Source organism: Canis lupus, chromosome 5 (genome assembly GCF_048164855.1).
Source record: "Canis lupus baileyi chromosome 5, mCanLup2.hap1, whole genome shotgun sequence".
NCBI lineage: Eukaryota > Metazoa > Chordata > Mammalia > Carnivora > Canidae > Canis > Canis lupus.
Genome location: NC_132842.1, coordinates 37,436,815 through 37,459,905, shown reverse-complemented (window position 1 = coordinate 37,459,905; position 23,091 = coordinate 37,436,815). Strand labels below are relative to the sequence as shown.

Genomic DNA, 23,091 nt, shown 5'->3' with positions numbered 1-23,091 from the left:
CAATAGAATTACTAAATTAGGGGCTGAAAGGAACAGCCGATATGCCGGGGTTTGGTTTCAGGAAGCTTTTGGACATGGATTCTCACAAAATCTCTTAGTAAATGGGCTCTGTTGTCCTGGATTTGATGCTGCTCACAGCCAGCAGATGCACACGGGGCCTCTCAGGAGGACTGTGATGGTTTGGGCCTAAGGGTTCTTCTGGTCCTCCACACATCCTATTCCTTAGGAGATGAGTAGGGTGTTTTTAAGTGATTCACCAACTCAGAATGGGAAAAGAAAAGGGGAAATAGAGGAGTTGGAGTTTCTTGCCAGAAACATGATCAAATGCCCAGAAATGGGATGGGGGGAAGGTACCTAGGGGTTACTTGAATAGTGGCATTATTACATCAGGGGAAAATGAGCCAATCATTTCTTTGCCTATTCATTAAATTTGCATGTTACAAATCTATTGGTTGGAATGAAATGAGTCAGGAGGCAGGGATGCAGATGGGCAGAGGAGGCGCTTGGCCCAGAGAGTGTCCCCAAGTGGCCCCCACCAGCCAGGGTAGGGAGAAGACCAATTCACCAGAAGCACCATCCCGGCCACCTCCTTGTCCACTCTTAAATTCTGTTTGGGGACTAGAGAAAGACACACCTAGTGCAAGAAACTACCATGGGGCTAACACACTAAAGGCCAGTTGACAAAATCTCGCTGCTGCTGCTGCTGCTGCTGCTGTTTTTTTTTAATCTCCCAGGATCTCAGGCTACCAGAGCTTTTCCAAAACAGACAGACCTGGCAGCGATGCCTACCAGCTTTTGCTCAAGCTGTCTTCTTCCTAGAATGGACTGTACGTACCTGCCTACTTGAGTTAGGACCTTTGCTTTCAGCATAGCTATGACCACCCTTATGGTTAATAGTAGGAGCTCTGGACTCTCCCATTGAGCTTGAATATTCATTCTGCCACTTAATAGTTGTTGAAAATTTGGGCAAGTTGCTTAACCCCCCTGAGACTTACTCTTCCCATAAAAAAGAGCAATCCCCTCGCAAAGATATATAGTGAGGATTAAGTGACAGAATCCATGTAAAAAGTACTTAACACATAGTAAGTGCTCAATCAATGCAGTCATTATTTTAAATAATACTCTGGGAAGTTATCCGTGAGCTCCCTCTCTGGGAAATAACCATGCCCTGTCCCCCCAGTCCATGTGGACTCTGAGAACACAAAGCTTCTACTTAGTTTTTTTAACACTTACCACCCCTAGATCAAGAGTCACATGCTCTACCAACTGAGCCAGCCAGGAGCCCCACAAAGCTTCTACTTCTAAAATTTCTTTTTAAAATATTTTATATATTTATTCATGAGAGACACACAGAAAGAGGCAGAGGTAGGCAGAGGGAGAAGCAGGCTCCTGGCAGGGATCCCAATGTGGGACTCGATCCTGGGACCCCGGGATCACGCCCTGAGCTAAAGGCAGAGGTTCAACCACTGATCCACCCAGGCATCCCTAAAATTTCAACCTCAATCATTTTTCACAATCTGCCCTGAATCAGCTATTATGTATAAATGTGATAGTCCCTAGCACTTAGTCCCTTGCACTTAGTAGGTATTCAGTAAATACTTGTTAAAAAAGTTGCCTAAGTAGTCCAATTCCAAGCCCTGTAAATGCCACTAAATTCAAATTTCTCTGTTCTAGCTCCCATACAATGCCGGTTTGCCCAGTAGAGCAGGACATGGGGAGCAATGGGACTGGGCTAGGGCCCCAGAAAGAGGTGGGAGATGGAGCCTATGAGTTGTTCTACTGCTTCTAAGCCACATCGTCCATCTCTTTCTACTACTGCCCCTCTCATAGGGCACTTAAAATTCCACCCTCATCTTTGATTAACCAACAGCTGACCTGACACATGTCTGTTTGTACAGGTCTTCGTCCAGCCAGAGAGTATAGGTATTGATTAGCTGAAGCAGTGCAATGAACTGTACAGGCCATGACTCTGAATTGTTTAAGAGGCCCCTTGAGAGGTGGCTACGTAGGCAAAGGACGTCTCTGTGTGACTTCGGACACATATGCATTTGCCCTTTAGTATCTATGAATTTATATATGTGTATTTGTGGGTAAACACAGGTCCTTTCATCTTGGAGTCCATTCAGTTATTCATTCATTTGTTCATTTATTATTTATTGAGGTCCTACTACGTGCTAGCACTACACTGGGGGCTGAAGCCACTAAGACATACAAAATTCCCGCCCAGAGTTTATTTTCTAGTGAGAGAACAAAAGTGAACATGCAAAGAAATAAATAGTTCACCTTCAGATTGTGAAAATGGCTATTAAAAATAATAAGACAGGCTAAAGGAGTAGAGAGTGACAGGGCATGTAGCCAGAGCTCCTTTAGGCTGGCTAGGCTAGGCAAAGCCCTGAATGATGAAAACAGGTCAGCTTCAGAAAAACCTAGGAACAGAGCACCTTTGGCAGAGGGAACAGCACACACAAAAGCTTTAGGAGAACTGCTTTAGGACCAGCCACGCTAGGGATCTGTGTCTTTTTTAGGCAAATTTTAATTTTTTTAAAAATTTATTTATTTATGATAGTCACAGAGAGAGAGAGAGGAGCAGAGACACAGGCAGAGGGAGAAGCAGGCTCCATGCACCGGAGCCCGACGTGGGATTCGATCCCAGGTCTCCAGGATCGTGCCCTGGGCCAAAGGCAGGCGCCAAACAGCTGCGCCACCCAGGGATCCCTTTTAGGCAAATTTTAATCAGCTTTTATTGCATATATACATTTGGGTCATTCCATTGCTCTTAGAATTAAGTGCAACTCCTCACCTCACCGGGGTGTCCCCCTGGCTTCTTTAGTTCTTTGTTTTTGTTTTTGTTTTTTTCTTTAGTTCTTTGAATGAGATAAATTCCTTCTGGCCACAGTGCCTTTGCACAGTCTCCCCCCCCCTAAAATTCTGTTCCCTATCCTTGTTCTCTAGTTAAAACTATATCCTTTACATGTCAGGAAGCCTAGGGTGGTCCACTCCTTTCCCTTTCACACTAAATCAGATTCTTTTGTTAGATGCTTTCACATTACCAAGTTGCTTTAGTCAGATCCCTATCTCACTTGGTAATTATGCATTCATTTTTGTGCTTATCTGTTATCAGTATCTGACTTCTCCACCAGAATTACAAGCCTTGGGAGAGTTAGGATCTTGTCTGCATCCCCGGCTGTGAGCACAGTGCCTGGTACTTGGAAGGTACTTAACAAATATTTATTGAATAAATGCCTATGGCTGCTGGGGTCAGCTCTGGGCTCCAACACTAAGAGCCCTAAGTGACACACCAGGCTGCACAGAGGAGGAAAACAGGATGGTGAAGTGACTCAAAACCACAGACTCAGAGGGCCTGGGGGAAGGGTGCAGGGGTGTTCAGCCCAGGAAAAATAAAGCCTCAGGGGGCTGCTGGGGCAGCCTTCAAATTCCAGGAAACCTGTCACATGCCAGAGGGAGACCACATTAATAGGGAGCCAGAAGGTGAAGGACTGGGCTCCTTCTGGGGAGGTGGGAGGGGCTCCTTCTAAGGAAAGTCTTATGATAGTGAGACTTGTCAGGAGTGGAACAGGTGCCTTATAAGGTGATGAGTTCCCTGTCCTTGGAGGTCCCTGTAAGCAGACAGCAATGAAGGGTTTCCAGTGGGTCAGGCCCCTCAACCCCAGGGCTAGACAGTCCTTTCAGCTGCAAAATAGAGGCCCAAGGCACCAAGGGGTACAGCACCGAGTGGGGGGCAGGGTTGTTTTCAGCTTGGTTCTTGGTAGCTGCTCTTCCTCCTCTTCCCTGCTTTGTTCTAACAGGGCCTGGGAAGGAGGGGAAGGGGGTAGTGGTAGGGGAGGCTCTTCCGGGACATCTTAAGTGGCTCCCCAGCTGGAGCATAGTGCATATTTTAAGTGGAGTTTACAGACAATAGATCTCTCTAGGGCTTGCAGGGGAAGGAAGCTGAAATTCAGGACCATTCTGTGAATTCCCAAGTTCTTTTTGTCCATTGTATAGAGAACAATGCTGTTTGTTCTGCACATTCACCCAAGGTAGGGGGTGAGGGAGAGTTAGGTTCTTGAGAGGTGGGCTGCTGAAGGTGGGCACAAGGAAGGTGGGGAAACTGCAAGTCTGCTTGGGTGGGTCTGAGTTCCAGGGAAGCCTCCTAAACAGAAAGAATTGCTTCCCTTCCACTCCTCCCCACCCTTCCCTGGGGATTCTAACTTTCCAAGGCTTCTAAAATAGACGTAGGCTGCATATGATGGGGGGTGGGGGTGGGGCAGTAGAGTTGCCTATTTATCAAGTGACCTTGGATTAGTCATTTTCTCCTTGAGGTCTTACCTCCTCACTTTGTTTCCAAGGCTGAGGGTTGGGCCCAGAGACAATCTCACAACAAAGCCAATTCAGACATTCCTTGGACCAAGGCTAGTTGCCTTCCTATAGCCACCACATCTCCAACCTCACCTAGCCTGGGTACCCCCCTGACCTCCAGCCTGTAGCCCAGAGGAGCCCGTGCATTTCCTCAGAGTGAAGGAAGTGAGAGACAGAGCCCCAAGTTTGGTCACAGAACCTCACTACTAAGAATATCCCGACTTATTATGTACATTATCTCACACTGCCTGGAATCAAAACCCTGCTTTCCCCCTTGCAGTCTCACCTTAACCTCTCTGAGTCTCAGTTTACCTTCTGCAGAAGAGACACAGCAATAATGTCTACCTCACTGAGCTGTTCTGAGAATGAAACATCATATATAAAGCCCTGTGTCTGGAAGGGATGTAGGGCTCATAGATGTTCGCCATATACTTGAATATGATTATCTCTGCTTTTCAGATAAGGAAATCAAGGCTCAGAGAAGGAAAGTATCAAACAGTGAGTAAATTAGGGCATTATGATTCAAACCCAGGCTGGTTGATTCTGAAGCTGAGCTGCTGACCATGCTTAGGGCCTCCTGCAGGGATGGGACTGCTAGAAGCAGACTCCTCCTGACTTTCTGACAGCACCTGCCAGTGCCAGAAACCAAGATTCTTTTCTCCCAGCCAGGGCAGTTGAATTGTTTCCCCAGGGCTGGGGTGTGGGAGATTCCCTCCAGCTCTTGTCATAATCATACTATAAGGGGCACCTGGGTGGCTCGTGGTTGACTGTCTGCCTTCAGCTCAGGTCATGATCCCGGCCGGGGTCCTGGGATCGAGTTCTGCATCAGGCTCCCTGCATGGAGCCTGCTTCTCCCTCTGCCTGTGTCTCTGACTCTCTGTGTGTTTCTCATGAATAAATAAATAAAATCTTTTCAAAAATCACACTATAAACTAAAATCCTCCTACCCCTCTTGCATTTGCAAGGCAGTGTCTTATACAGGAGGGGCACAGGGTCAGGAGCGGCCTTAATGCTCCTGGGCTGAGCTCCAGAGCTGAGCTCCAGTTTGGCTGGTACTGGAGAGAAAAACCTGAGCTGGAGGCTGAGACCTGGCACTGTTGTGCTCTAGGGTCTTGGGCTCATCAGGGCGCCTGTCTGGGGCCTGGATGGTCACAGAACTAGGGCTGGCGGAGACAGAGGTCCAAGAATCAAGACAGAACTGGGAATGGGAGAGCAGAGGTACAAGTCTTGGGGGCCCAGGGGTGGGGGGACACTGAGCCATGGCTCCTCCCATCCCCATCTCAGCTCTTTACCCACTCTAATCCAGGCCTGCTCCCACTGCCACTCTCAGCATTTCTCTCTCTGGTTGGTGGATCTCCACTGCAAAGGAAGAAAAAATGGGAGGAATGGGGGAGAGAAAGCTAGGAGGAAGCGGTCCACTTTGCCAGGTTAAGCAGTTCTTGTTCTGTGAATGAAGGTGATGTGTGTTCAGGCTGGGGGAAGGCAGGCGGAGGGACGGTTGGGCAGGGCAGCCTGGGATGGGGTTGCCATGGGAACAGCAGCCTGTCAGGAGCCTTGCCTTCAAAGCTGAGGTGCGGGTGTTGCAGGTTCCTACGGGGGGAGGTGGATGGCGTGTACCCGTCTGGGGTGGAGGAGCAGTACTGATGTGAGCCCCCCTGGGACTCCAGCTCCTGGATTCCAGATCAAAACCCTAACCTGAGAGGGAAGCGGCTCTCGTGATGTTTCCTGGCAGACACCCCTCAGCCTCAAACCCTCTCTTGTTGGATATAAGGCAGGAATGGGGATGGAATCTACACTGGGGGGAGGCTGTGATGCAGGTCCTCTGCCAACACCATCCTACCCGCACACTTCAAATGGGGCAGGAGGGGAAGGAGGGAGGGGACTTTGTCTTCTAGGCTTGGGTTAAGGGCCAGGCTCCACAATGACTTGGTTATCTGAGGCTCCTGGCTTCCATTCCCCAAGGGAGCCCGCGAGAGAAGGTATAGAGAGAAGCCCAGTGGGCTACAGGCAAGCTCTCAGCCTGTGTACTCTCCCACCACCCACCACTGTGACCCTCTGGCCACCAGGGGGGGCCATGGCCCAGGAGCCATAGGAATTCAGGGAGGGGGTAGTTTTGAGACCCAGGGTGGCCTCCAGGCAGTGTAAGGAGGAAATGAGGGCTCAGTGGCATTTGCTTTTCATGAGGTTAGCTCAGCTAATTCAGGCCCCAGCAAAACCTGAGGGCACACAGCTCTTGCCCATTCCATCCTGGCCTTCTCAAGCCCGATGCCCAGCCACATGCTCAGACCTTTCTAGAGACCACCAACCAGGGATCCCTGGGTGGCGCAGCGGTTTGGCGCCTGCCTTTGGCCCAGGGCGCGATCCTGGAGACCCGGGATCGAATCCCACGTCAGGCTCCCGGTGCATGGAGCCTGCTTCTCCCTCTGCCTCTCTCTCTCACTGTGTGCCTATCATAAATAAAAAAAAAAAAGAGACCACCAACCAATTTATTTATTTATTTATTTATTTATTGGCCACCAACCAATTTTTTTTGACCACCAATCTATTTATTTATTTATTTTTTTAAAGATTTTATTTATTCATGAGAGACACAGAGAGAGAGACAGGCAGAGACACAGGCACAGAGAGAAGCAGGCTCCATGCAGGGAGCCAGATGTGGGATTTGACTCCGGGACCCCAGGGTCGCACCCTGAGTTGAAGGGAGGCGCCAAACTGCTGAGTCACCCAGGGATCCCTAACCACCAACCAATTTAAAACAGCTCTCAAGCACCCACTCCTCACCAGCACTGTGCTGGGCATTGGAAGGGAGTCGGGAAGAGGGGAGGAGGAGGCTGCTTGCCTGTGGCAAGAAAAACTGGTGGCCCTGGAGTCATGAAAACCTGGCCTTGAGCCCTCACTTTCCAACTGGGTGATGTGGGGCAACTTATTTAACTTGAACCTGGGCTTCCTCCTCTGTAAAATGGCGATGATAAGGGCACCTAGCTCATGGAGTTGTGTGGAGAATTAAATGAGAAAACGGGCGTAAAGCCTTCAGTGCACGTCATGTCATGGGAAACCCCAGTCCAAGCCATTACTGCTCTTCTGAGGGAACCGCAGTGCTAGGGTGGAGCTAGAGGCCAAGTGGCAAGGAGTCTCGGAAAAGAGGCAACTGGATCTGGTGAGAGAATCAGGGAGGGCTTCTTGGATGTGGTGCCTAATGTGAGCCTGAAGGAAGGACAGATTCTACTGCTGGGGAAGGCCAGTACCGGGTAGAAGGAACTTCAACGAGGAAACGCATGTCGAGCTCTTTATTGAATCCTTGCAGCCTAGCCGGGCAGCCCTGGGTCCCCCTTAGGGCACCCGTCTCCCACATCCGCACTTCCGGGAGCTCTCCCACCTGCCGGGATCCCCGTCTCGGGCCCTCCTCAGCCCCTCCTCCTCTCCCTTTCTCTCTCTCCCCCCTTCCTCTTCCTCTTCCTTCCTTCTTCCCCGCAGGGAAGCGGCTGAGAGAGCAAGCGGCACCGACAGCGACCACAGCCCGGAGGGCTTGGCCGACCAGGGCGCTTGGCCCGCCGCGGGACAGCTGGCGCTGCCTGGAGGCCGCACGTGGCCGCTGGGCGACAGCGGGGACGAGGCCGCAGGGGCTCGCGCTCCCGTGCCGCGGAGAGCTGCCTGGCGCCGGTGCGGACACCCTCTGGCCTCGCCTCCCGCGGCTCGGGCCGGGCCCCCCTCCTCCTGTCAGGCGGGAGCCAGCCCGCGGGCTGCACGAGGCTTCAGGACCGAGCTGCCTGCCGCCCCCGGCGCTGCCCGCCCCCCCGGTGGCCGCGGCCCCGTTGCCATGGCGACCCCGGCAAAGCCGGAGGCCCCCTTGCCAGCGCCCCTCCGCCCCCCAGGCCCTATTCAGCGGCGAGAGCAGCGACAGGCAGGTTAATAAACCGGGAGCCCCGTGAGGGGCCGGCTGCGGGCCGGGGTCCCAGCGTGGTGGCCGCCCGGGGCGGGGGCGGGGGCGGGGGGGGGCTGCGGGTGCGAGCGGGAGCGGGAGGGGCCGCCGCCCAGGCAGCCCATCGGGCGACTCCAGCCGCAGCGGGCTCGGGGGGGCTGCACCCGCCCTGGGGTGCTGGGGGTTCAGCCCCCTGCTGTGCACCTCCCTGCAGCGGCCTCTGGGGGCAGTAGCCCCGCGGCCTCCAGGACCACGGCACCCCGTATCTGGAATGGCAGGGATCCTGGGGGTGGGGACCGGGAAGCGGAGAGACGTGCACGTGGGGTGAAGGAGGGAAGAGGCAGTGAGCCCTTGGAACGGGAATCAGGAAGGCGATTGGGTGAGATGGGGATGAGGGGGGAGGGAAGCTGGGCTCTGGCTCGGGAAGGGAGAAGAAGATGAAGGAAATGAGGAAGGAGCTGGCAGGGAGGCGGGGGAGAGGGAAGGGGGATGGAATGGAAGGTGGAGGATGGCAGATCGTGGACACAGAGATGAGGCCCCGGGGTGAGAACGCAGGGGCGCTCGGGGAGGGTGCACATGGGGTTGCTGGAAGCAGGTGGCAGTGAGAGACGGAGACAGGAGAGAGCTGAGGCTAGGATGACCAAGAATGGAGTGGGAGGAGATGGGCAGGCGGGCAGGCGCGTGAGGGTGAGGCCAGGGGGCTGTGGGGACAGGTACAGCCTCTGGCTCCTTCACCACCTATGCCCCCCCCACCCCCCACAGCCTGGCCAGAGCGCTCAGTAAGCAGAGGCTTGTCACATAGTCTCTGATACTCACAACTTGTCTGTGGAATGAAGAGCTAGGGTGGAAACCGGTGGGCTGTGGGTGCTGGAAGTGTGTTCGCATTGGAATCAATGACTGCCAGTGCCACTCTCAGCTGCCAGTATCAGTAATGATGGCTTCTCATTCAGTACTTCCAATAATTCTTTGAGGCAGGCACGATTACCATTGGACAGAGGTTCAGAGACACAGAGTAACTTGCCCAAGGTCACACAGCTCTGATCCCTGTCTCAGATATGGTCGAGACCTGGTCAGCCTCTGTGTCCAGACATGGGCATTTCTGGCCAGAGACCCAAACCATACGGGATTGGTAGCAGGGGAGGACAGGGAGCTCTCTGTCACACGGGCTCAAGGATGGAGTGTGGCTGTGATAGCTGAGCTGCGTGTCCGGCTCCTGTGGTGTCATCCCTGACCCACTCACTCCCTGGCTCCTTGAGTCAGTTTTCCCAGCTGGTAAAGATGCTGGGTTTGCTGCTGCATGGGGCATCACTGCAGTCACAGCTCCCTCCCTGCAACAGACACACGGACACTATAACAGTTCTTGCAGTACCATCCCTGAGGCCACCCAACATGAGACAGAGACCAGAGCCAGTGCCCAAAGTTTGGAGTACAAATGGCCTTGGGGTAACAGAAGAACTTGGCTCTGCCATCTGTGGTATGGCCTTGGATAGATGACTTAAATTTCCCAAGCCTCAGTTTTCCCATCTATAAAATGGAGGAAACAGTACATCCTAGGGTGGTGATGCAGATTAGAAGATATCTGTGACATGAATGGCATGGAGAAAGTTCTCCAGAAATGCTGGTTCCCTGCTCCTAGGGCCAAGGTGCATCCATAGATGCTTCTCTGTCTCCAAGTCTCAGAGGGGAGAAGGGACCTCCTTCCTCCCTGGTGTCTGCATGGTCACCACTGCCAGAGTACTCAGTGTGAGAGGTGGAAGCCAAATTTGCATAGGCCTAGAAAAAGAGGTGGAATGGGTAAGCCCCATGTGGTCAGGACATTTTTTGTCTCCTCGGAAGGCACAGATGTATCCAGGCTGAAGGCAGGAGGTGGACTCTGCCCATCATATCTCCCCCACAACTCTATAGCCGGTGGGTGGGGGGGTGGGGGGGCGGGAGGCCACTGAGAAAGGCCAAGCCAGGGAATGAAACACAGGCTTCCAGGCCCATGCTGCCTGGCTGCTGCCCCTCCCGCCTGCTCCTGGCCAGTAGGACTCAAGAGACACGGCCAGGCCAGCAGCTAGGAGCCCAGGCCTGGGAGGGCAGAGGCGGCTGCAGCAACCTGAGCACTCGATAAGCCATTAATTCTTAATAAACGACAGGCTGTGCATTATTTAACAATAATGATACTTTCTGTTCCATTATAGATTAAAACACCGGCCTCTTCTTATTAATCCTGCATTTCAAAAGCTTGTAAATCCTGTGCAGCCGGAGGAGATAAAAGCCGGCTCATCCCCATCCCAGGGCTGACACGCTTGCAGTGACACAGGGTGGCTCAGCGGCCAGGCCTGTGTGCGCACACGCGTGTGCCTGGGGCCCACCCACCAGCCACCAGCCGGCGTCAGAGCCAGGAGAGAGGAGCACAGCTGCAGGTGGGGAGGCGGCCTCCACTCCTTCTTGCCTTCTCTCTCTGTCTCTCATTCCTGTTTCTCCCTCTCAGCCTTTTTCCTGATTTTTCTCTTTGTTGGTCTTGCTTCTCCCTCTCTCCGCACACTGCTCTGGTTTCTCTGTCTCCCCTTCTTCCTTTTTTTTTCTCCTCTTGCCCCCTTGCCTTCCCTTCCTCCCTCTGTCACCCTCCCTCACGTGTATCACCTGCCTCTCTCTCCTTTATCTTCACTCCATTTAACCAAACACTTCCACAGTATGCAGACTCCATTCCCATTTGGACTTGGCTTTTCTCAGGGGTCCTCTGCAGGGTGGAGTGGGGAAAAGGAAACAGAACTCCGAGAAGGAAAAGAAGGAGTATAGGGGGCGGCCTGGGTGGGTGGCTCAGCGGTTTAGCACGGCCTTCTGCCCAGGGCCTGATCCTGGAGACCCAGGATTGAATCCCAAGTCGGGCTGCCTGAATGGAGCCTGCTTCTTCCTCTGCCTGTGTCTCTGCCTTTCTGTGTGTGTCTCTCATTAATAAATAAATAAAATCTTAAAAAAAAAAAAAAAGGAATACAGAAAAGAAGAGTGGGGGCAAAACCCCCGAGACCCCCCCAACCCCCCGCTCAGAGGCTGGGCCACTTCTGATCCTGAGCTTCCTTGACGCACCCTGAGAGCTGCCCAGAGACACCCAGTGAGTCCTGAGGGATGCTTAGTGCCCCTTTCTATTACCTCCATGCTCTGTTTACACTCCCCTGGGGACAGGGAACTCACTTCCCCAGGAGGCAGTCTCTTTTATTGCTGCAAAGCTCCTATTTCTCAAGTGAGCCTTCAGCAGAAGCCCATATTCACTTCCAGACCCCCTCTAGCAAGTGACAGAAGTCCTCCATTCCAGCCCGCAGACACCCCCAGTCTCACTGGCTGAACAGTTCCTCTAGCCCTTATGGATCAGGGGTTTGAGTTCCCTCTTCATCCTGGTTCCTGGGCTCAGAGAACTGTTAAAGGTGGTCCCAAAGCTGACCGCAGCCCTTTGTGTGGTGCAACCAGAACAGCGGTCAGTTAGACCCTCCTCCCAAGCGGGGATCATAAACCATAACCCAAGGCGTGGGAAGAAAACTCACTCTGATCTTGAATGTCTCTCCAAGGTCATTGTAAAAAATACTATCCATCATCAGTTATCAAACTTTTACTACACTCTAGGCATGTCATGTATATCCTTTACCTCATTCAATCCTATGAGGTCCGCTCCTACAGTGTCCCCATTTTGCAGATTAAGAGACAGACTTGGAAGTATTAAGTTAACTTGGCCATGGTCACACAGTTGAGTAAGCGGTGAAGCCAGAATCTGAGCCAGATGCTGCCTGACTCTGAAGCATTTAAATTCAGCTGGAGGGACACCTGAGTGGCTCAGGGGTTGAGCATCTGCCTTTGGCCCAGGGTGTGGTTCCAGGGTCCTGGGATGGAGTCCCACATAGGGCTCCCCATAGGGAGCCTGCTTCTCCCTCTGCCTGTGTCTCTGCTTCTCTGTGTCTCTCATGAATAAATAAATCAATAAAATCTTTAAAAAATTAAAATTAAAAAAAAATTCAGCTGGAGACTGCAGCCCTAGAAGGCTAACCTCAGATCTTCTTCCCAGCTGTTTGGGACTAAATGTATCTTCTTGGCCCACTGGACCCCCAAAATCAGAGGGACTGGTGTTACTGAAGCTAAACTCTCTCTCAAGGATTGGATCAATAGTGTCTCACTGTGGGCTTTTCAGGTAGAGACACAGATCAAGTGGAGGATTCCTGGAGGCTCTGCTTGTACATTTTAGACATTTCTTCAGGCCAGGGTAGAAGAGATGGCCCCTAATGCTTCCTGACAGCTCCCATGCATGCCAGGCTCCATCATCTCTTTAAACCTCACTACAATGTTTTTTTTTTTTTTTTTTTTAAGATTTTATTTATTTATTCATGAGAGACACAGAGAGAGAGAGAGAGGTAGAGACACAGGCAGAGGGAGAAGCAGGCTCCATGCGGGGAGCCCGATGTGGGACTTGACCCCCGGTCTCCAGCATCAGGCCCTGGGCTGAAAGCCGTGCTAAAGTGCTGAGCCACCCGGGCTGCCCCTCCTCACTACAATGTTATACAAGGGGTGTTAGCCCTATTTAAAAGAGTAGCAAACAGGTTCAGAGCAGTTCAGTCAATGGTATCCATGCTAACCCCTTCCTCAGGAGTCTTGGAGCTTGACTGTAATCCATCCTCCGTCCCTCCCTCTATCCCTCTCTTCCTTCCACCCATCTCTGCATCCAATGTATGGCTTGAACTTACAACCCTGAGATCATGAGTCACATGCTCTACCAACTGAGCCAACCAGGTGCCCCAGACTGTGTTGCTTCTTTAGAGGTGTGTGTGTGTGTGTGTGTGTGTGTGTGTGTGTGTAGAGGGGAAATGAGAGGAACATGGGTTGGCTTTGAGATATACTGAATTGGAGAGGGGAGGTGAGCAGCTTTCTTCCTCTTTTGAAATACACGAATGGGAAATTTAACTTGATCCCTCGTGGTTTCTGGGCCAACCCCTGAGTGAAGTCAGATAGCTTTTGCAAAGGAAAATTTTATCCATTTTCTGGTTTTTATGGGGCTTCCTCAATGAGCAAAACCTCTCCTGTTGGTGCTTAGGGAGGATTTCTCTGCGTGCCCCACAGTGACGCCCTGTAATCTCCCAAAAAATATGGTACTAATATTCGCTGGGTTAGGGTTAGTTATTTTTATGTCTTTGTCATTTTGTTTCTCGGCAGCTCTTTCTGCCGCCTGGAAAGGACGCGGCGGACACTTTATTTCCAGAGTCATATTTTTTAATTTGATCAAAGCAAATTTCACTCGTTCTCTGTATAAATTATTTAACTCATTTCTTTTAGGTTAAATGTCTCAATAGGAAGATAGAAAGTCTTTCCATCACATTTTCTTCCAGGATTTTAATCAGCTCCTCTAGATTGTATGAACTTCTTTCTCATCTTCCATCCTTCTCTGTCTTTACGTCTCCCTCCCTCCCTTCCCCTGTCTCTCACTAACCAGTCCTCTCCATGCTCTGCCCCCAACTCCTCCTGGGCTGCCTGGCTCCATCTCTGCTCCCGTTCTTCTAGGACTCTGGGTGAGAGGAATGGGGGAGCTTGAACATGCAGGCAGTGAACCCTGCAACATGCAGTGAAACCCTCCAGCTGGGCCAGCTACCAGAAGGCACCTTTGCTCTGGGCAGACGTGGCTCACCAGTCCCTGTGTGGCCAGAGGAGGGAGGGCTGAGAATCGGGCCCTGCGTGGCCCCTGAGCCGAGTCTCCGTGTACGATCACAACTGCTGCTCCCCCACTCTCCCCCTAGGCCTGCAGTCTCCTGCCCAAGATGAATGCAAGAGCCTCTCCCCAAATTCCAGCTCTGTTTCCTTTTTTTTTTTTAAGATTTTATTTATTTATTCATTGGAGACTCAGAGAGAGGCAGAGACACAGGCAGAGGGAGAAGCAGGCTCCCTGAGGGGAGCTAGATGTAGGACCCTGGACCCCAGGATCACGCCCTGAGCCAAAGGCAGATGCTCAACCGCTGAGCCACCCAGGTGTCCCATCCAGCTCTGTTTCCTAATGAAAAACTCCATCTTAACCAGTTGCCCCTGGTCACAGCCTGGTTTCCTCAGTGTCTCTTTTTCTTTTTCTTCTTTCTTTATTTTTCTAGGATTTATTTATTTATTTGAGAGCAGGGGAAAGGTCGAGCAGATTCCCCACTGAGTGGGGAGCCTGGCCCAGGGCTCATCTCAGGACCCTGAGATCATGACCTGAGCCAAATTTGAAATCAAGAGTCAGATGTTCAACCAGGTGAGCCCCCCAGGCGCCCCTCCTCATGTCTAAATTCACTCAAGTCTGGTTCCCTCAGCCCAAGGGCTCTTCCTGCAGCATCAAACCTCTTCTGCCTGATGCCTCATTCTGATAATAGTGCAGGGCTAGAGGATAGGGGGCTGCCACAGAGGTTTGGGGCTGAGGAGCTGGGCTGCAAGGAGGGAGGGGCTTGGCTCTGCAGGGGAGGGATGGGGGGAGGATGGGAGGGCAGCCCTGCCTCTAGGAGCAGCCCCATCTCTGGCCCCAGGCCCCGTCGGAGGAGCTGAAACCAGCAGAGCATGCTCATATGCTCATACGCCCCTCCCTGCGTATACTCTCTCTCCCTTCACATCACATTGTTTCAGCCAAGAACAAATCTCCGGTGGGAATTCCCTTTTCTCTTACTTTTAAAATATACAGTAATTAACAAACTAATGCTATTAACTGCGACAAGAGGAAATTACAATAAAATCACTGCAGAGTCCACAAGCAGTTGGTCTGGTGGTAGGTCCCAGCTCCGTCTGGAAGGGAGAAGCCCAGTCCAGTCCAGGTGTCACCCTCTAAGCCACAGTGGGGCCCTGTTGGGCTGGGGATGGTCTGCAGGGGCTCTGAGTCCTCAGCAGGTCAAGCCGGGGCTCTGGCACAGCTGCTGCATTTCCTGTGCAGGAAGAGTCAGGATCCCGGTCATTCTTCCAGGCCCGGAGGTTTGCTCTTTTATGAAATCCTTAAATAATAGAGTTGTGGCCTGGGGCTGACCTGGGCTTGTCTGCAAGAACATGGCCCTTGCTCCGGAATAGGCCCAGTGACTTCCCTTCAAGGTCAGAGTAGGTTCTGAGAGGCCTCCAGAGGACATGGCTTGAAAGAGAACCTGGAGGAGGACCTGCTGGACCACCGTGTGCCCCCTCTCTGGCCCCACAGAAGCATCTTCAGGCTTCTGGTACAGTCAGGTTGAGCATCTCTGTGGCAGAGATTTTCCTCAGGTATAGCCAAAGACCCCCAGGAAGGAGTGGGCTTGTTGCTGCCCGACTGTCTGGAAGTCTGTCTGCAGTCTGACTTGAATCCTTCATACTGCAGTACTGTGTCATTTCCTCTGGAGAGTTCTTAGCAAGCCGGTCCATGAATTCTACAGGCCCTTCCCACTCTTGCTTCCTACTCTGGGTTTCAAAATCTCCCCTGTTGTCCTTTGAATCTCCTTCTTCCATCAGGCAGCCACGGTGAGCAGGAAGGACAACCTGCTGTCTTCCCTCGCATACTGACAAATATCTGTTTGGAACCGTTAGAAATTCTGTTCAGTCACAGGCGTTGTGTTATTATCCCCACTTTACAGATGAGGAAACCAAGGCTCAGAGAGGTTAAGTGATTTGTTCGAGATCACACAGCTGTCAAGACGCAACCTCAGGACTTGACGAGCGCATTATGTTTTCCCATAGGATTCTGTCTTCCTTGACTCCTCTTGCTTCTCAGGGGAATGAAGACCCCAGGTAAGAGGACATAAAATCCACTTTCCTTTCTCTCTGTGACCAGGCTGAGCTTGGGAGGTGAATGGAAAAATTAAAAGGAAGCTCATCTCATTTCCCCCTTGGGTAGCATTGTGAGTTGGATGACATCACCACAGGTCTTACACATGGGGAAACTGAGGCTTGGAGAAGCCCAGTGCTCTGCCAGCAGTCTCAGGGCTGCTGCTGATAGAGCCAGTTCCCAAGCAGCCCTGTGACCAGAGCCCACCCCTGCCCTGCCCGCAGCCACTTGCCCGAAGAGTGAGACAGGCTGACTTGAAGTCAGCGACAGTGAGTCCAGCCAGGGCGAGTGGGGAGTCCGAGAACCTCATTAGGAGTGAAGCTGCCACATGTCAAAAGCCCCGGCCGCCTGGCCAGGCCCACGTGGGCTTCCAGCGCACAGTGTAAACATCCTCGCTAATTCACCAAACTCAATCACGTTACTGTGATGGATTTTCCCATCATTACTCCTGAATGAGTGACAACCAGCTCAGACACTTGCCTTCCCCTGCTGCCTTCGGAGAGTTTCAGGAATCAAAATGCTTTGCTCCCTAAGTTGATTTCAACTTGTCCTAAAGTCATTTTAATTGGTGAAGCATCAGAGGCAATTTGGGTAACTTTCTGAGAGCCCTGTTCCACCAGCGCTGAGCTGGAGGGGGGGGTCCTCCAATGCCACCCTGGCCCCGGGGGTGGCACTTTCCCCTCATCTGATTGATCAGGAGACTGTACTCTGCGCTTTATTTTCGTGTTTCTTGCTGAGGTTCCTACCGCTGGTTCCTGAGGATAACAAGATTCATTTTCTCAATGGCTCTGACAGATAGGATTGTTATTGTTATTACACTCATATACCACCTTTCCTCCGAGGAGCTTAAGGCGCTTTACAAATCTGAAAATTATCTAATAATCTTCCAGCAACTCTGAGGGAGGGGGAGAAGTTGCAGCTAGAGGCACTGCAGTGCAGCCAGAGAACCCCCACACCCCTCGCCCTGAAGGACGGGAGGGCGTCTGTGTGGTCAAGGTTGGGTTGGGGGTGCTTGGAGTCAGAAGCCTCTGAAGGTCGTGCTCCCCCTTCTGAATGAGGGAGAGGATGATGTCTGGGTGGGAAGAGGGAGAGGGGAAGGACAAGAGAGAGGGAGGGAGCGAGGGAGGGAGTCAGGCCCCACTCCAAAGGACAAAATCCAATGGGAGGAAGCTCAGGCAAGGAGAGTTTTCTTTAAAGACACAAGAAATGAGAGGAAGCAGGAGGCTCCCAGGGGCTTGCGGGTAAGAGAGCTGAAATTCAAAATGGAAATCTGCCAAAGCAGCCACTAGGCCGGCTGCTCAGGCATGAGAACATGGGCAGAAATATCCAGAGAACCCAAACTGCAAATTTAGGTATCTGCTCTTAGGTGGGTGTGGGAAGTCTCTGTGGACTTTTTTTTTTTTTTTTTTTTTAAACTTGCAAGCTGAGAGGTGTGGCATTAGGGCTCTCCCAGCCTGATATCCTACGACTCTCTGTCTTCCTTTAAATTTCCCCTTGCCAGAGGTGGCCACAGTAACTGCAGCACCTTCACTAAGCGGGAAGGGCAAGCTACTATCAAAATGACAGGAGAGCTCTACTGTATTGCCATTCTTTTCCTGAGAAGAAAGCATGCAGACCCCACCCTGTTTGAGGCTGTCCTTTTAGGATTAGGGATTCCTGATGGTTGTAGGCTATATAGCCTTTTAGAGACCCAGTAAAGTATTGTGCTGAAGAGCTGGACTCAGGTCAGACAGTGCAGTGACCTGGGGCAAAGGACATGAACACCATGAGCCTCAATTTCCTCATCTGTTCAAGGATAGTGGTAGTGCCTGGTTTCTGTGGAGGCTTGGGGATGAACTGAGAGGATGTCTGCGAAGTGTCTGCCACAGTCAGCCATGAAGGTGGCGAAGAGGAAGAGGAGGGGACGATGATGCCATTGCGATTTAAAATAAATCTTTGGTCTTTGTCCATTTCTGGCACAGAGTTCCTAAAACCTTTGGAATTTCTGAAGTGAGGAGTGGCACAAAGGTGTTGTTTGTTATGTTAATGAAGTGACTTTTGGAAAGTCCCTAAGGATGGGGGCTGGTTGCCAGGGGAACCAATCCTGTGATTAGGGGATAGGAACTTTGGGTCTTCCCCCACCCCCAACCACCTCCAGCTCTGGGGAAGGGGGAAGGGCTGGAGAATGATTCCAATCACCAAAGGCCAATGATTTAATGAATTGTGCCTAGCTGATGACACCTCCATAGAACCCAAGAAGACAGGGTTCTGGGAACTTCCTAGTTGGTGAACATGGGGGAGGTGCTGGGGGAGTGGCCTGGAAGACCCACCCCCACCGCTGTCCCCTTGCCCTGTACCTCTGTGTCCTCCATCTGTTCCTGTGTTACAGGTGACCCTTGAACAACAGTTTCTCTCTTTCTTTCTTTCTTTCTTTCTTTCTTTCTTTCTTTCTTTCTTTCTTTCTTTTTTTTTTTTTAAGATTTTATTTATTCATGAGAGACACAGAGAGAGGCAGAGACACAGGCAGAGGGAGAAGCAGGCTCCATGCAGGGAGCCTGATGTGGGACTCAATCCCCAGACCCTGGATCAGGCCCTGAGCTAAAGGCAGACGCTCAACCGCTGAGCCACCCAGGTGTCCCACAACACAGTTTCAACACAGGTCCACTTACGTGTACATTTTTTGGGATAGATACAGGATAGTACTGTAAATGTATTTCCCTTATGATTTTCTTATGATTTTCTTTTCTCTAGCTTACTTTTTTGTAAGAATAGAGTATAAAATACTTATATAATACATACAACATACAAAAGATGTGTTAATTGACTATGTTACCGGTAGAATTTGTGATTAACAGTAGGCTACTAGTTAAGTTTTCAAGGAGTCCAAAATTATGCATAGATTTTCAATTGCAATAGCGGGGAGGGGTTGGTGCCCTTAACCTCCTGTATTCTTCAAGGATCAATTGTATATCCTTTTATAATAAAACAGTAATCTAGTAAGTAAAATGTTTCTCTGAGCTCTGTGAGCCTCTCCTGTAGCACTGAGGCCTTAACCTGTGGAATATGATGCTGTCTCCAGCTTGATCCTGTCAGAATTCAGTTGAATTGCAGGATACCCCGCTACGTCAGAGAATTGTTGGTGTGGGAAAAGCCCCTTTCCTGTATTGGAATTGGGTTTAGAACCCTTTATAAGGCTACCTTTGCCTTGAGCTTCTTTTATTTTATTTTTTTAAGATTTATTTAGGGGATCCCTGGGTGGCTCAGCGGTTTAGTGCCTGCCTTTGGCCCAGGGCACCATCCTGGAGACCCAGGATCCAGTCCCGCGTCAGGCTCCCTGCATGGAGCCTGCTTCTCCCTCTGTCTGTGTCTCTGCCTCTCTCTCTGTGTCTATGAATAAATTAAAAAAAAAAAAAAAAAGATTCCCCTGCAAGCTTAACTGGTCCTGAGGTACCAGCTGGCTGCATCCTGCTCCAGCTTCCCACCAGCTCCTCTCCCTGAGTCTCCACTGGGGCTCTAACAAGGCTGCTTAGTGGGCTCAGTCTTTAGAGGAGGCCTGGGGCTCCTGCTGCTTTGACAGGTGTGGGGTATCCTCCAAGGAGCCCAAAGGAAGACATAGGAGGTGGAAGTAATGTTGCAGACCAGAGTGTGAAGGGGAGATCAGGGAGGAGGGACAGTATAATTCAGGACAGTGAGAAGCTAGAGAGAGAGCAGAGAAGCTTTCAAGAATGGAGAGAGAATTTGAGAGGGGGGAGGCCCTGGAGTGCTCTCCACATCTTCCTACTGACATAAGACATAGTAGGTACCCACTAGATGGGAGCTATTACACACACACACATACACACACACACACATTTTTTTCCACGAATGTTTTTTAAATAATTAAGAAATTAAATAATTAATTAATTAATTAATTAAGAAATTCCCCAAACACCAAGCCCTCTTAAGACATTGTAGAACTGGTACCTACCTAACATACATCCACCCATCCATCCACCCATCCATCCATTTCATCTACCATTCATTCATTCAATAAATATTTATTAAGCACTGGCTCTGTGCCAGACCCTCTGCAAGGCACTGAGGTACAGCAATGAACAATAACACATACGGACCCTGCCCTCGTAGAGTTTAGATTCCAGTGAGAGGGGTGCCTGCATGACTCTCTCAGTTGAGTCTGCCTTTAGCTCAGATCATGATCACTGGATCCTGGGACAGAGCCCCACATCCTGCTCCCTGCTCAGTGAGGAGCCTGCTTCTTTCTGTCCTCCCTACCGCTTGCTCATGCCCTCTCTCTCTCTCTCATAAATAAATAAATAAATAAATAAATAAATAAATAAATATCTTTTTTTTTAAACAACACTTGAGCGTTTTTATTTTTTTATTTTTACTTTTTTTTTTTTTAATTTATGATAGTCACAGAGAGAGAGAGAGGCGAGCAGAGACAAAGGCAGAGGGAGAAGCAGGCTCCATGCACCGGGAGCCCGACGTGGGATTCGATCCCGGGTCTCCAGGATCGCGCCCTGGGCCAAAGGCAGGCGCCAAACCGCTGCGCCACCCAGGGATCCCAATAAATAAGTATCTTAAAAAAAAAATAGAGTCCAGTGAGGGAGCCAAGACTTTAAATAGGCAAACACACAAATAAAGAAATGATTTCAAAAGCATCTTCTTCATTCCATCATGCATTTGACAATATCTGGAAGAGCAAAACTAAGGAGTACAACTCTAGACAGCTGGCCAGGGAGGCCTCCTCGTGGGAATGCTGGTTAAGATAAAGTATCAAGGCTGAGCAGGAATTGGCCAAGGGCCGGTTGGGGAGGGAAGGTTCTAAGTAGACCCACTGACAGAGTCAGCAGGACCCAGGCATGAATGGGAAGTTACTGAAGAAAAGTGATCCAATTTAAGTTTTTAATGACCTCTCTGGCAGTTGAGTAAAGAATGGAAGAATGGATTAGGGAGAGGGACGAGAGTGCAAGCAGCAAGTGGTGAGCAGGTTATTTCAGGAGCTAACAGGGTAGACAGCCTCCCTCAATGTCCATCTTCTACCCCCTTAGGATCTAGAATATAGTGGCTTTTAAGATTCTCTCACTTGGGGAGTTTTAAGAATCCTGGTACCCTGGTTGCACCCCAGACTACTTAAATCAGAGTCCCAGAGGGTAGGACCTAGCACCAGTGCTTCGTAAAACATCCCAGGTGACCCCAATGTACTGTTCCAGGCTCCATCTCCAAGACGGCGAGAAGTCACACTTCTGAGCACCTACTATGCCAGTTTAATTGGCTGATACTAGTTTCATCCTCACCACAACTGTGAGAGATGGGTCTTACTTGCACCCACTTTACAGAGGAGCAAACAGGCTCAAAGGTTTTGCTTCCCTACTTCCTGGCCCTGATGAAATCACTTAAGTCTCTTTGAGTCTGTTTCTATATTAACTGGGGATGGCATTTGTATAGAATCATCAGGAGAGTGAAATGTGGCAGGTTTGCCCACATCCTGAACATGCTAAGAGTTCCATCTATCACAACCAATATTAGCAGAGCCACAGTCCCCGAGTCAGTAAGCGGCGGAGCCAGGATTCCAGCCATTACACAGAGACGAGCTCCGTGGAGAGATGCTGGATCCGGAGGTGTCCCTGTGGGTGCACCGAGGGGAACCCAGGTGGGGCACGGGGATCAGAGCCCCCGACCAAGCCTGAGAGTCTTTACCACACCCCAGGCTCGCGTCAGACCACAGCATTCTGAGTTCTGACCCGTGCAGTGGGGCCTTCCTGCTCCTCCCAAGCAAAGAGGAGGCGGGAGGGGTGCTCGCATTCATAGCCACGGGAAGCAGCCTGCCCTTGGACACAAGTGAGAGAGAGTCAAGAAGGGCCCTGGGCCCCCTTGCTCCCTGCCTAAGGCAATTTCTTCTTGCACAGGGGATGGAGGGGAAAATGAGGCTTGACTGGGGTGGGGACAGCTGCCCAGAGCTGGGCCACCGACATGGGTGGGTGGTCTCAGGTGAACTATGAGGCCCAGGGCTCAACTCCTCAGCCCTACTACTCATAGGGTCCCCTGTGACTCTGGGTAGGCCCACCCCCACAAGGGCCCCCACTGCCATCCCCGCCCCCTGAGGATGCCCCCCAGCTAGAGCCCAGACCTAGCCGCAACAGGACAGAGCTGCTGTGAACACAGGCTCTGAAGTCAGGCGGGTTTGAATTTCCATCCCAGCCCTGCCTCTTTCCTGGTATAATACTCTGGGCAAATTTCTTAACTCATCTAAGCCTCAGTTTTCTCATCTGTAAAAGTCTGGAAAGAAGTAAAAAATAATGTAGAGAAAGCAACCTGTAAAGGAGCTCCAAGATACATTACTCATTGAAAAGAAAATGCAGAACAGAAGAAACCAAAATGCAGAACAGGTTTTTGTTTTGTTTTTTAAAGTAGGCTCTATGCCCATTGCTGGGCTTGAGCTCACGACGCTGAGATCAAGACCAGAGCTGAGATCAAGACTCAGATGCTTAACTAGAGCGAGCTACCCAGGTGCCCCAAAACTATGCACCGAGGAAAATTTTTTGAATTTTTAAAAAGGGGTCCTCATATACGTGTGTGCCTGTTATGAATAGATTATATTGGAAAGTCCACAAGACAGTGGAAACTGTGCTTTCCCTTTGGGGCAGAGAGTGAGGGGTGGGAGTAGAACAGTTACTTTTCATTGACTACCGTTGGTACTATTTGAAGTGTTTACTTTGTGCAAGTTCTATTTTTTCAATTAGAGTTTTTCTTAATGAGGTTAATCAGATTTACAGGGTTGACTCAAGGATTAAATAAATTAATACATGTAAAGTACGTAGCACAGAGCAAGCACTCAGTTCTGCACCATGATATTTACTGAGCATGTTGTAGTTCTAATTGGCCCCAATTCTTTCCCCCTCTACTATATCCACACCCTTGCCATAACCTCATGTCTTGCTTTGGCAGAGAGGGTGCTGGCGTGCTTAGCCACGTTCTCTTGCATTTTTGCCTTTTGCAGAAGAACATGCCTTAAGTAGCTGCTGGTCCAGCAATGGTTAGAGAAATATGCAGCGGATTTGTATTCAATCCACAGTTT

The 23,091-nt window shown here is 50.7% G+C and overlaps 1 long non-coding RNA gene across 3 annotated transcripts; it reads left to right on the top strand.

Moving 5' to 3' along the window:
- Window positions 1–479: 479 nt before the first annotated feature.
- LOC140633555 (uncharacterized) lies at window positions 480–17,948 on the top strand. 3 transcript variants are annotated; one of them, XR_012031140.1, is made up of 7 exons: window positions 480–827; window positions 3,122–3,213; window positions 4,816–4,854; window positions 10,459–10,683; window positions 14,377–14,516; window positions 15,947–15,997; window positions 17,829–17,948. It is a non-coding gene; the product is annotated as an uncharacterized lncRNA (long non-coding RNA). The 3 variants fall into 3 exon arrangements; XR_012031139.1 differs by having other exon boundaries at window positions 15,844–15,997; XR_012031141.1 differs by lacking the exon at window positions 14,377–14,516 and having other exon boundaries at window positions 15,844–15,997.
- Window positions 17,949–23,091: the final 5,143 nt, after the last annotated feature.